We start from the raw sequence: 15,339 nt of genomic DNA on the forward strand, positions 1-15,339 counted from the left end.
TCTCGAAATTCGCGAGCCATTGCTTCGGGGTGCATGTCAATTTCTTCGTGTGATTTCCATTGAGCGAAATTATAGTCATTTTTTAGTATTGATGATGCTCCGAATGCAACTGCGATGTCCATTTTGTGATCGGATATGGTTTGAGCAACATCGTACATTGATTTTGGGTGTCGGTCGTCCCTTTTGATCGATCTAGTCCGATTAAACTGCGAGGGGTTCCCTCGTAGGCAAATTCGACGTTTTGATTGCAACGACACAGTTTGTTTGGCAATTAAAGATCGTTCGGCCCTTCAAGTGATGTGTCGAGTCGACACGCGCATCATTTAATTCGCCGATTTTGCTCCATTTGCGCTCATTTTAGTGTAGGGATAAACAATTTAATAAATAGAGAAAATTACAGTTGGAGGCCTTGGAAGGAGAATGACAGATGTAAGATTACATTAATATATAGTTAGTACAAAATGATTTGAAAAGAATAGATTTAACTCCTCATACTACAATTAACATGAACGAATGAAAAATTGGGATTCATAAATCTGACTACAAATAATTGGAATATGGATAATGTTAATGATGATTAAACAATAAAAAACCTGTACCTATCATTATCATCAATTAATCAAAAACATTTGTATTAACCCAACTATTTCTAACATAATTTTTGTACCTTTTTCTACTTTAATCTTATTGAATATGCAAACATTCCACGCCAAATTAATAGGGCTCATTTGGTTGCTTGTAAATAGAAAATATATACCAGAAAATGATCATTTAATTTTGTTTCTTTTATTTTAAGCATGAAAATAAATTTTTTATATTAATAAAGTTTGTAAAGTTTAAAATCTATATATATATATAAAACTTATCCAATCAAATGATTGAATTTAATAAATTTCATCAATTTTGTAAACAAAATTTCAGTTTTTTATGTTGCTAGAGTCCTGAAAGGGAGAAATTATTCTATGCGGACGCCAGACGTAGCTCTATGTCCGGATACCGCGGTACCGAGCAATACAGAGCCGTGGTATAGTAAAAGGGCGATTTGATGCATTTTGATTGGCCTCTAGACCGCATTCGGTGTCTGCACTAAATAATTTTTCCTTAAACACAGATAGAAAATAGTAAAAAGCTAGTTTTGGTCCAGCATCTGTCATGTTCATCTCAGATTACAAGTTTTACATTACAAGCTTAGCTGGCAGATAATTGTAGATATGCATTGCTGGGAATGGTAGGTAGGTAGTCATAATCCTTTATCATCAAAAGAAAGAAATGGCCGTCTCTTTTTATATAAGAAAATCACATGCATCTCAAAGCTCAAAGCTACTACTTTATTCTTGCACACTCAGCCTTCCATTTTTATCCATATCAACATTATTTATTATTCTTATTCATTTTGAGAAAGATGTGAGCGAAGATTTGACCTCAACGAATATTACAGATCATCTTATTCCGAACCATGTGATCAGTAGTAATTCTATCAATCATTTTATCTCATTTTATGACTTCAAAAGAGCTATATTTCTCTATGAATTTTTGTGTGGTAGCTTTTCAAAGTAGTCTTATTAGCTCTTTCTTCCCAGAAATCATTTTGGTAGAACTTTTTACTCGTTTTCAAAGCTCTTTTTGATTTCTATGAGAAATGTGCTATGAAAATATCAGTTTGCATGTGAACTAATTTAAGAACCGAGGAAAAATACTGAGGAAGACTGGCAAGCTTGTTGCAAGGGATCTCATTCATTCCTCCATCATATCCTTCTTATCTTCGGTAGCAGCTGAGGTTTTGTTTGAAACAGTTTTTTATCATTGTTTATTCGCTGTTTACAAATAATTTTTTACTAAAAAATTGTTGTTAGGAAAACATAAAAAAGGTGTGTCAAACCAAATCTAAGTATCTCAAAAGCACTTTTTTTGTAATGTGCAAAACTCAAAACACAAAATTGTCAAAATTTGATAACATTCAACCATTGATCAGTAACAATTCTGTTCATTATCGTCATAATAGTGCTCAGTGTTCAAACAGTGGCAAATTTCGTAGGATTACTTTTGAAAAATAGTACTTGTAATCATTATTTGGTCAAAACTAAAAAGATGTGGCTGTAATTTATTCTTGTGCTATCCTGTTACTGGTTCTTCAAAAGCTGTCCAATTGTACAGCTAACTATGTTTTTTTTGGAAAGGGTATCCATTCGTTGTCATTTTTGAAAGAGTGTTTGGCGGCGTTACTAATATTTGGCTGACCTTGAAGAGGCACCCACCCTAGAAAAATCATGGCCCGCACTTGATTGAGCCCCACTTAAGAGACGCTGTCGCTGGAGGGGAATCGAACACAGATTGAAGGATTTCCAACCGTACTCACCCATCAATCAAACTAAACAACGATGGTTATAATGTTGAATTTAACTTATTTAAAGCTTCAGTTTTTTTACTGTTTTAAAATAGCTTTTTAGTATAATATATGCCATCAATTTCTCTATTTCTTGCAGGATCTTATGGAAGGAAAGATAGCATGCACTGAATTTTGTTTGATTTTTTATCTTTTGACTTTTTTTTCTCTTTTTAATTTTTATTTCATGCTGAAATTTTCTGGCTTTGTTCTTTTACGTGCAAGTTATTGTAAGTCACAGTAATGGCTAACAAAAGATTATTATATGTTTTTTTTATTAATCAATGAATATCAATCACTCAAGCAGGAGGTCAACATGCATGCTTATTGATTATAAATTATGTACTAAACTATTTTATTAAGTCCATAGTTGGGTTTGGAGCTACTAATTATTACATTATTAACATGATAACACCAATCAAAGTATCATACTATGTTTCTATTTTCTTAGGCACCTTAATTACCAAGTTTTATGTTATTAATAATAAGTAATCAGTTGGAAGTATTGAAATTGCCAAGTCATTATTTAGTACAAATATGCATGTTCATTAAGGCACTCATATGGGAGTCATATATATTTAAATAGATTGATATTTATTTATATCAAATTCATATATATTTCTACAAATATTTGAATATATTTAAAATGCAGTAATTTTGAGAATATTGATGATATATTTGATGTAAAAAAATGCAACATAAAATTCTAAAATATTTAGAATGCACATTTGTCAATTTAATGTATTTGAGAATTTTTAGACTTGGTCAAGTTCCATCTGTCATTTTCCTCGCAAGCTACCACCAGCCACCACCTCTGTCATCAGCCACCGCCGACTGCCACTCGTTGGCCGATGCTATTGTTAGCCATCTTGTCATGCCTTCCGTCAGCCATTAAGCGCCATCATTTTTAAATTTTATATTACATTTATTTTATTTAAACCCAGATAAAAAATGATTATATATATTTTATACTAACTCAAATAATTTCAAATATTTTAAATACATTATATTTCTTTTACATTGTATCCTCTATTTTTTTCCCAAGCAAACTAAGCCACTCTAAGGTAAGAACTTTTATTACATCCAGTGAACGTACGCTCCTCTACGTTCGGTTTAGGCAAAAAAAGCGCCTGTACCGAGTACCGAGTTGTACCGAGTTTTTGCCTAAACCGAACGTAGAGGAGCGTACGTTCACTGGATAAAATAAAAGTTCCTAAGGTAAACCCTTTGAAGTCAGAAATTATTTTGTGCGGAGTTTGGACCCAGAAAAATCGTTCGGTTTTATGACTGTAAACAATAAAAGCATAGTAAAAGCACAATAACAAATAATAATTGCTCTTTTACTATTTATAGTCATAAAATCCAATAATTCTCTATGTCCAGACTCTGGACATAATAATTTCTACTTCGAAGTAAACTCTTATAACAACTGACACATTGGGCAGCTGGCATTGCCAAATATTCTGCTTTTTTGTCGCATTGCATACCATCATTAATCATTATCTACAGTTTACATATTAATAATACAACTAAGCCAATCATTAATTTAAAAAGATAATATTTTATTTTGCAGAAAAAGCGTGAAGATATGATTTAATTAATTAACAGGAGACAGTTTAAAGCCTTTCATTACCTGTAATGTACGTTTCAATAGTTTATTTAATTCAATTAAACAAGAAACATAGCATCTCTAGCTAATTTTTTGAGGAAGCCTAACTCTATAAATTAAGCACCAAGATGCTGAGGGACTATTTGGTTGATTAAAGTTTAGATTTTTTTAAAAAAATTAGGGATTATTTGATTTGATAATGTGATTAGATGTAATTGTACATTAATATAGATTTTTAATTCTAGAAAAATCTGTAAGTATACAAAGTGATGATTTTTTTTTTTGAAATAGAAAAATCCTTTTTTTTTCAATTATTATGTTTTTAATCTAACAGGAACCAAATTAAAAGCTTTTCCATTATATTTATTTATTATGCTTCAAACTTTAAAGCTGATATTTTTGAAAAAAATAAAAATTCAATCTATTTAAGCTTTTTTTAAATAAAATTTTCTGATACCTTAAGATTTTTTTTTCCTTGATGCTTAGTTGCATAGGCTCTTATATTTCATTTGGGGCAGCTTTTTTATTGTTTTAATTTTTTGATTGTAATCATAATTTTTATTTGATCACTATTTTTATACTAAGAAGCTGCTTTTTTCTACAGCTTTCAAAAAAAAATTTCTCTTCACAACAGCTTAATAACCACATGGCCACTTCTTTTTCACAGCTTTCAAAAAAGTTTTGAACTAAGAAACTGTTTTCTCCAATAACTTGAAAAAATAATTTTTTCTACAAAACCACTCTGGACGGCTCTCTTACTGCTTCCTAAAGTAGATTTACAATTTTTGTCCTAAAAAATTGTTTTAAAAAACAGTAAGAAGGCCGTCTCAAACGAAGCTTTAAACTTATATCGAGTACCTCAATGGAAGCGACAAAGCTTGGAATAATAGAGAATGTAATCCCACATGTAACAACTTTTCAAATTTCATCAGTTACAAATTTTAGCATCAATTTTTTATCATCCATCCTAGGTTACAACAGCCTCACATGAATGAAACAGATCGATGACAAAGAAACATAAATACTAGCTTGGTAATAGAGTTCTATAGTTAATACTTTCATAGAATTAATATATCTGGATGGATATTCACTTATGAGAATATATTGACTTTTCTTGCTCGACTGGTAGATGCAATGTCATTATACAATTAATAATAGACCTCACATAGATGTGATACTAGATTTGAACACATTATAATGATACAAATAAGTATTCTAATTATTATGATGAATGAAAGAGATTAGCATCATCAGTATTAAGTGGTTACTGGAATACTCACAAAAACATAGAAGGGGATATTCAATTCTGTTAGGGGAATAAAACTCGCAACGAAACAAATAATGAATAGAAAATGCAGTAGAAAAGAAAGAATACTAGGATTTATCAAGGAAAAACTCAAAACTGGGAAAAAACCATGGAGCCATAGTGCACCAAAAAATTCACTATGAAAATTCGGGAGAATTATTGCAGACCTTTATTCTTTCTCACTCTCTCATTCTCTTCTTCTTGCACCATTCACACACTAGAACATAAAATGAGATACAATAAAAATCACTGATGGCCACAACACTTAAAGAAAAAATGAGAAAGAAAATTGTTCAATCAGTCACGCAACGCTGAGGCGCCAAGTTGGAACGTCGTGACGCTCCCACTCTCTGATTTCATCATGCACGACACTACACAACACCGGGTCTGAAACGCCATGTAGCGGCGAGGCTTGTAGAGACACGTCACTCTGGTTCTCTGCCATTTTTCACCAAATTATACTGCATTGAGATGCTTTGGTACACAACGTCGAGGCCTCAGGTACACATCGGGACGCTGTACAAAAAAACTTTTTGGATGACACCCTGCAAATCCCTAGTGAGCTCAACATATTGAATTGAGGTCCGAGGCAACAAGACAACACAATCATATTCAAATAAATGGACCGAATAATCTTTGTTCAAAACACCTTATGTGTGGTTTCAACTTTCTATGTGCATAAGCACATTCATATAAATGGATTGTAAGTTATAGGAGACTGATATAAATGTAATAATAGAGATTTTATAAGAGAAAAGAAATTTAATGGAAAATAAGACTATTAATTCATTAATGCAGACATATTTTTCATTAATTTTCTTTTCTATCATAAAATCTCTATTGCTGTCCTTTTATTAGCCTTTTTTTTTTATTTCAGCCATCAAAATGGGCATGTTTGTGTATGTAGGAAGGTGAAATCATAAAAAAGCTAATTTGAATCATGTTTGCATGAGATCTGAACCTCCTTCAAATAGCATTTGAATATGGTTTTAATGTGTTTTGAACCAAGTTCAAACATTATTCGAATCTTTTTCAAACATTGATCCATCCTCGTTCATGAAGTTTGAAACTTATTCAAGGATTGCTTTGAACCTAGTTTCACATCTTTTATTTTTTTTTATTTTTTTAGTTTCGTATCTATTTAATGGTTAAACCCTACATTTGAAATAGATATACAATCTTTTGTTCAAACAAGATTCATCACTCAAAGTTTTTTTGTTTTCAAGCCTCGGGGACTTCATTCAAACATCTATAATAAAAAAAATATTAATACTAACTTTTATTTATTTGAAAGAGTTCATGTAAGGGGCAGAACTCCCTTTAGATAATTTGCCCATCTCCATCTATTTTTTAGTCTTTATTAGAAGGGGTTCTAGGTAACTGCCCCCCCCCCCCCCCCCCCCCCCCCAAAAAAAAAAAAAAAAATCATCTGTAGCTACAAGTGATCTTGCCGCCCACGCGCTTGCCTGCCAGCTCGCCCACCCGCTCACGCTCGCTCGCGCGACTGCGCGCTCCCTCTCGCATGTCCGTGCCCGCGCACCCACTCGCGCTCGCCCTCTAGCGCACCCGCTAGCTTGCGCGCGTCCATGCCCGCGTCCACGCATGTGTTCGAGTCGGGTCAACCTTTGTCGGGTCGGGTCAACACGGCAACCCGCTGGGTCGGGCCCGGGTTCGGATTTCCGACCCGTCTACCTACCCGGGTAGGGTTAGGGTCGACCCGTTTGAACCCGAGTCGATTCCGGGTTTGAACCAAACCTGACCCATGACCTGAAATTGACACCCCTACTTATAAGTTTGTCCCTCCTGAAAATTAAGACTAGTTCCACCCCTCGTTCATGCCAAGACTTTACAATATACAGATTAATGATGACTTGAAAGAGATGAACGACATTGCTTGGATGATGGAATTGGCACTTGAAAATAAGATGTTTCAACGTACATCTCTGTTGAGATGTTACGATGACTAAACTTTATGTTTTCATCCTAAGTGTAACTTTGTTTGAAAGCAATTTTTAGACATATTTTCGTAAGAAAATGATTGACAAAGACATTTAATTTGGCCGATTATTTGTATTATGAAACACAGAAATTCAAATTTCCCTTTTTTCTCAACTTTGCTTTCAAATTTTAATGACTTATATGTTTTTAAAATATCAATATAAAACTATTACCGCATTTTTTGTTTTCCCTAAACATATTTATTGAATTTCGATAATAATTTCTGCCTCTAAAAATTTTTATGGCTGAAAAAATTAAGAATCTATCTTTTTACTTTAAAATTTGTGACTAAAACGTATAATATTTAGTAGCTTTTTAGCACCATTCTGCACGTGGTAACTTGAAAACTTGGATTCACATTCAATATAGCTATAGCCTCGCTTACTTAAGAAATTTCTTAATCATTGAGGTTTGAATATACCTCATGATCTTTTTTTTAATTTTTTTATTATTATTATTAGGAAGCACTGTCCTTAGGTCAGTAAAAAATCTAGTCGACCTAGCATGGAACCAACACCAATTTACACGTACCAACACTTAAGACTTTCACTTCTTGCAAAGGGATTCAAAACAGGAACCTAGGCTTTGCCCATCCAGTTCTTCACCACCCAGACAAGCAGCTGTGGGTACCTCATGATCTAAGATACTAAGTTTTAAAGAATAGCCTAACAATTACTAGCTTATTATTTGAATCAGGTTACGAAGTGTACATTCAAATATTTAGAAAATTAGATTCAAGTTAAGTCAACTTAGTTCGAGCTATAAGTTGATTTGGTGCACGCTAAGTTAACTTGATCTAAGACTCATTGGTCTACAAGAGAACTTATATCGCCAGTTCACCTCATGATCCAGAAACTTGTCCAAGTCAGCTAGTAAAGCCTATTAGTTAGCCTTAGTGACAACTTCTCTAGCTAAGCTATTGATCGATAATACAACTACTTGACTACTCGGTTGACGAGTACATCTAATCAGACATTTTGATCATGCTACAAATTTTATTATTTTTTCTCTTATTTATGTATGATTATGTATTTGGTCATTTTAATAGGGCTTAATACCCAATAAGAATCCATAATTAGCGGGCTCGGGGAGGAGCTCAATTTAGCAATTTTTACATAATTCATCTAATTTTGCGCTTTTTATAGAAATCTTAGAGCTTCCTACTACAAAATTTTTTATTTCCATGTTCATATGCTCTTTCCACCAAGTTTTTTTAGTATAGCCGAAAACTCTGAAATCAACATTAAAGACATGTTTGGGATGACTATAACTTTTTAAAAACTTGGTAATAAACCTATTATAATGAAAGCTTTTTTTTTTAGCTGTTGGGAAAAACAACTTCCTAGAATTTTTTTTTTTTTTTTTTGAAAAGAACAAAAAAAAAGCACTGAAACATAAATTATAGTTGGGGTCTGAAAAGTAAAACAGTAAGCTGAAAGCTATATCAAACGAAGTATAAGATCTATAAAACAAAGATTTAATGAAACTTTTAATCCCATTTGACATTGCTTAGACAAAAAAAAATTGAAATTAATTCCATAAATATTCATTCTGAAGAGAAATAAGGTATTTCATAACTTGTTTTGCAAAGCAACTTATATCAGTTTCCATATACCCACCAATACAATAAAGATCTCAACCAACCAATTAATCACTTTTAATTAAATCGGAATTGAGAAAAGTAGAAGGATTTGACGAAATTAAAAGGAGGAAGAATAGACGGTTTTATTGCAGAAAGAGGAAGAATTTGGAGTGGCTTTAAAGCTCAGCAAAAAAGAAAAAGGTTGGAAGAAGACAATGGCGTCCATTCCTCGCCATGCTTTAATTGCTGGTGGACCTACTTAACTTCGGGCCCACGCTCGGTTCTAACCAACGCTCGCCAGCTACCACCGACATAGGCCGAAGGACCACATTGGCATTCTCTTTACCGCTAGTTCTCCTCATCTACAGTTTTTGAGTTTTTCAACCAAGTTCTAAATTTTAATTTGTTAAATAAATTTTATTTATTTTTTATAGGCAATGGTAACTAACTGTGGGCTTATATTTCTTTTTTTTTTTTAAATTCTGAGTGTATTATTATAATTTCTCTTGAATACTATTATTAATTGTCTTAAAATTATGACATCATCAATATAATAATTATAAAAATTTGTATAATTAATGATAGGGCTGAAATTCATAATAAAGATAATTGTATGGGGGTATCTTGAAGCATTTCGCATAAGGATGCGAATATTGTTTTTGTCATTTGCCTTTAATTTAATGTTTCAGATTAAAATCTTAGATAATTTCATTAAACTATTAAACAATTAAAATAAAATTATTAGACAATACAATAAAATAATTAAATATTTTAAATATTTTTATTGATCATGTCTCATAGTTTAGCTATATTGTCTAATGGCTTAGATTATTTCTCCAATAATTTAATTGAATTTTCTCATATTTTACTTATTGATATGTCACAAAAAATCATCTTGATCGAGCACGAACCTCGATGCAAATATAAGTTGGAAGCTTCAAAAATTAAAATTGGGACAATCCGAACTCTGATTCCAGCAAGCTTATAGTCAAATTGAATCTCAAGGAGACAAACCCAACGACACCAAATTCAATCTTATCCGAGCCCAAATGGGTCCAAATCAAACAACCAAAGCCTATTTGGAAGATTCATAGTATTCATTGGATGATCAAATAATATCCAAATGTTACGTGCTTATAGTTGAATCGAGCGGCTTGACGTGAAGAATCTAACGAGCCTAATAACTTTGAATTCTAACATCATTTAGACACTCAAATGCTAGATAAATGATCTATAATTGAGGGAGTTGATATTGAATGTCCATTGAAACACTCCAAACATATCATTGATCTTCTCCTTATTTACTAGCCAAGTCATTCTAAAAAAATTATGATTTGAATTCTCATTCTTCATTGAAAGGACGAGAAAGGAGGAACATAAGAGGAGCAAAATTAATGAGCTCTCTTACATTTGCCGACATCATTGCTGTCGACGATCACCATATACTACCATCGATAACCACCATCATCATCGGCCTTCAACATCAGAAATCATCAACATCTCTAGAATACTATCAAGATGTGACCCTATTGTTAGGTACAAACTTTTGATCTTTGGATTTTCCTCCTCTTCAATAGTGAAAGAAGGATTTTTGTATCATTTATTTGTTGAACTGAGTCAAACCCATGATTTCTCCCTTTGTAGGTTTTCCTCATAAAAAATTCTCTGATCTTATCATTTTTATTTATCCGTATTGAATTTGTTGTGCATTGCTAAGACGTGAAATGCAATCCTTATTGGCTCAAATTTTCTTGCACGTAATAGTTTGTTGTCGTTTGTGGGAAACTATCCCACTATTATAAGAATAGATGAATCCTTTTCAATGGTCAACAGGCGTAGTAATCACAACATTTGACCTCTAGCTCCAGCACTCATAAAAAAAAAATTTAAGAACAAAAAATTCCATTAAGATAGAAAGATACAGCACAAGTCCATAAGAATGACCACAGCAATAGAATTACAATTAATGCTAAAATAAAGAAAAGTATTAGCAAGGAAAATTGAGATTAGGAAAGATAAAATCGGAAGAAAAAAATAGCACATCCCAAACCATACAAAAGAAGAAAATCATTTCTTCTTGGAATTCTGTTTACTTTGCCTAACAAAATTATCGAACGAGCTCGTATCCAGGGTGTTATCAATAAAGTCCTCCTCACTATCAATAGTCATGTCATCATGTAGCCAATTACATTGCCACCTAACATCTCTAGCAACATGGGCTAACATATTAGCATTAGAAATGATAGAAATAGACACATCCACAAGAGGCATCATACTACCTTCCTCCCCAACAGCAGCCAAGGTTACTTCACCACAATCAACAAAAGAAAAAGAATTATCAACAGACAATTCTGCACCATCACCAACAATCGGACTATCACTAAGATTAATACAACAATTACTATTAGATACAGCCACAAGGGCAGAAGCCACATTAGGAGAAACAACCCCATTCATCAAATGAACAACATCAGCAGGCGCAGGGGCTGTAGGGGAGAGAACAGGGTAAGACAGTTGCCCGACAGAAGGCACACCCATAACAGAATAATTAATAGCAAGGATAGGAAAATCCAACATAGCAACCTGCTCCACCAAAATAATAGGAGAGCCACCCGAACAAATCCCAGCAACATAAACAGGGACAATCGGATAGTGAAATTGGCAAGACGGAATTAACTCAACCCCTACATCATCAATAACGGGCACAACAACCAGGAGACACAGCCACATAACTGTCCTGACACAGAGGCGGAGACCAAGTATAAGATTTTAGTAGATTAACTTAATTTTAGTATATTAACTTAATTTTTACTATGTTTAGGTAACATTAGATGGATTTATATTTGGAAGGAAGGAATGTGTTGAGCTAAATAATCATTTTATTGGATATAGTACTGAGTTGCTTATTTGTATGACAATTCAAGCATGCTCAATAATTTGGCTACTAAGACTTTATTAGAGCTCTCACCCCTCATCCCTCTTGTTTATATCAAATATAATAGGTGCAGAAAATGACATATGTAAAATTAAATCATAATGAATGTAGTATTGTGGTGTTGCACGCAACGTAGATGAAGAAGAGAGGGAAAACGTGTCGTGGGGCGGAGTGGGCTGACAACAATGGCGAGGGGACCACAACGGTCATCGTCGCTCGTCCCATGAATTCATTGATAGTTGACACCTGGACACTCGTCCACTACACTCTTCACTTTATGATTCTTTGGTCCTCACTCGCCAGCTCAATCCGTCGAACTAGGTCTTTCAATCATAAAAGGCTCGACCATCGGCCCATTGCTTTGTGTAGTAGATATTACTCAGAATTAAGGGTATAAATGGAATAATAATTTTATAAATGCAATTTATATGAAAATAAATTCATAATTAGTTAAAACATTTAGAAATACGAGATAAATATTCAAAATTAAAAATTATTTAAATTTCATGTTAAAAAAATTAATCTATGATATTGTTTTTTTATTTATATTCAAATACTTTTTAATTTTGAAGCATTGTTTTATAATTATAATTAAAAAAAAATATTTAAAACAATAAATTAAGTGTTTAATATATTAGTAATACAACTAATTTTTTCTATTAATTAATTTAAACTTTTGACTTAATATGTATTTATTTATTCGTGTATTAATTTTAGCTTGAGTTGCCTGATCATATTCCACCCTCTTCATCAACACCCTTAAATGCTAACAAATGGGTCTATTACCTACATGTTAAATATGAATAAATCTCAAATTCATGAAATTTAGAAGAAGAAATCAAGTTCGTTGCAATTATTTTGAGATAAAACGCTAGCATCACACAAAAGGCAAGTTGTGCCAATGACATTGATGCATTAACAGTATTTGATTGATGGTACTAATTATAAGGGAAACAATGAGTGGTTTTCATGTCATATTATGTTTAGAATGTCGTACATATTTGATATATCATCAAAAAATTATCTTGATCGGGCACGAATCTCGAAGCAAAATCAAGTTGGGAACTTCAAAATTTAAATTGGGAACCATTTGAACTCCGATTTCAGCTAACTTATAGTCAAACTAAACGTCTTGAAAATACAAACCCAACGACACCAAATTCGACCCAATCCGACCCATTCCGCTCAGATGAATCCAAATCAAAGACCCGAATCACATTTGGAAGGTTCAATCCATAATTTGGATTAGCAAACAGATTCCAAACGTGACATGATTATAGTCGACTCAAGCTGCTCGACGAGATGAATCCAATGAGTCCAAGATCGCCAAATTCTGATATCACTAGGACATTCAAATACTAAATAAATAGTTCATGATCAAGGGATTCAATATCAGTCGCCCATTCAAATCACTCCAAATTCACTCTTGATCTTCCTCTTATTTACTGGTCATACCACTCTCAGAAAACTATAAATAGACCCCTAATTTCTCATGAGGGGGGAGCCCGAGAAAGAAGAGAAGAGAAGGAAGAAGAAAAGAGAAGAGAATGAAGAAGATAAGAGAAGAAAGGAAGAGAAGGAAGGGAAGGAAGAGGCTCCTCCTCGACCTCCTCGGCCACTGCTGGACTTTCACCCGGTAGCCAATCAATGCCGAAATTAAACAAAGAAGCAAGAAGAGAAGGAAAAGATTCCTCCTCGATAATCGTCGGACTTCCACCCGACTGCCAACTGACGCTAGAATTCTTCCCGACTACCGATTGGCGCCAGAGTTCTGCCTAACTACCGACTGGCACCGGAGTTCTTCTTGACCGTCAATTGAAGCCAGATTTTTGCCCGACCACCAGAACATCATTGGATTCCCGATCGCTATTTGTAACTGAATTTCGATCGGTCCGGGAAATGATTATTGTAATCTGATCGTCCTCAATTTCATGGAAGAGTTAGCCACTTGTAATCTAAGGAAACATAAGTGAAATCCTTTCAACTGGGAGTGACCCCATAGTTTTTCCCTTTAATTTCAAGGGTTTCCACGTAAAAATTCTGGTGTTCCTTCTTTTTATTCTATTTGTGTGCTGGATATCCGTACAAGGCTAAGACAAAAAATTTTCTAACTCTATCGCCGTGTATATTCTAGCTCGTAACAATATTAAAATATCTTATTTATTGATTTAATTTTTTTTCATAATTTGTGGATGTCGAAGTAATTCCAAATGTCATCACCAATTTTCAATTTTACTAAAAAGAAAAAGTCCTCCTCGACAATCGTCGGACTTCCACCCGACTGCCAACTGACGCTAGAATTCTTCCCGACTACCGATTGGCGCTAGAGTTCTGCCTAACTACCGACTGGCACCGGAGTTCTGCTTGACTGTCAATTGAAGCCAGATTTTTGCCCGAACACCAGAACATCATTGGATTCCCGATCGCTATTTGTAACTGAATTTCGATCGGTCCGGTAAATGATTATTGTAATCTGATCGTGCTCAATTTCATGGAAGAGTTAGCCACTTGTAATCCAAGGAAACATTAGTGAAATCCTTTCAACTGGGAGTGGCCCCATAGTTTTTCCCTTTAATTTCTAGGGTTTCCACGTAAAAATTCTGGTGTTCCTTCTTTTTATTCTATTTGTGTGCTGGATATCCGTACAATGCTAAGACAAAAAATTTTCTAACTCTATCGCCGTGTATATTCTAGCTCGTAACAATATTAAAATATCTTAGTTATTGATTTAATTTTTTTTTTTCATAATTTGTGGATGTCGAAGTAATTCCAAATGTCATCACCAATTTTCAATTTTACTAAAAAGAAAAAGTAAACTAAATATCGAAGGATTCAAAGTTACAGTTAAAATGATTACTTTATCAAGATGAACTCATCAATATTAAAATTACCTAATTTAGATGGTTAGAGGAATCTAAACTATCTTGACTTGTGCCAAATTAGATCAACCAAACCGATCTTTATTATATGTACAAGGGGCAAGATCATGGATGCTAATGATCCCACTACTACCAATAAGTTTATTGTTGTTCTAAAGTGTTGTCAAATGAGCCTCCCCTAAAAACACTCAGTGAGTGCATAAAGCTAATGCTATATGATCCTACTCATAATTTTTGTAATTTGATTGACAACTTTTTGACATTCTGAAGGCTACAAGACTCTTCCAAAACTTTGGCTTTTGTTCCATTAATCCAACCAACATTGGTTGCCCGAGTTTGATCCTAACAGGGTCAATTCGATTAACATAGGGGCAAAAGACATATGATCATATTTTGATTATGAATATAGTTTACAACATTCAATATTTCTAAGTGAAATAGTAGATTATAAAAGTCCAAAAAAAAATATTTCTCGAAATCTATAAATAAGCCTCATATATACTCATTTGAGACATTCAAAGTTATAGGATTTTTCAAGCTTAATGGAACCCAAAGTAATGAGAAACCCCATGACCAATTGTCACTAAGGAGCTATAGGACTTTTCAAGCTAAGGAGGATTCAAAGCTAAAATAAATTCAAAGAGTAT

The sequence above is a fragment of the Dendrobium catenatum genome, unplaced genomic scaffold (genome assembly GCF_001605985.2).
Source record: "Dendrobium catenatum unplaced genomic scaffold, ASM160598v2 fragScaff_scaffold_113, whole genome shotgun sequence".
Taxonomy (NCBI): Eukaryota; Viridiplantae; Streptophyta; class Magnoliopsida; order Asparagales; family Orchidaceae; genus Dendrobium; species Dendrobium catenatum.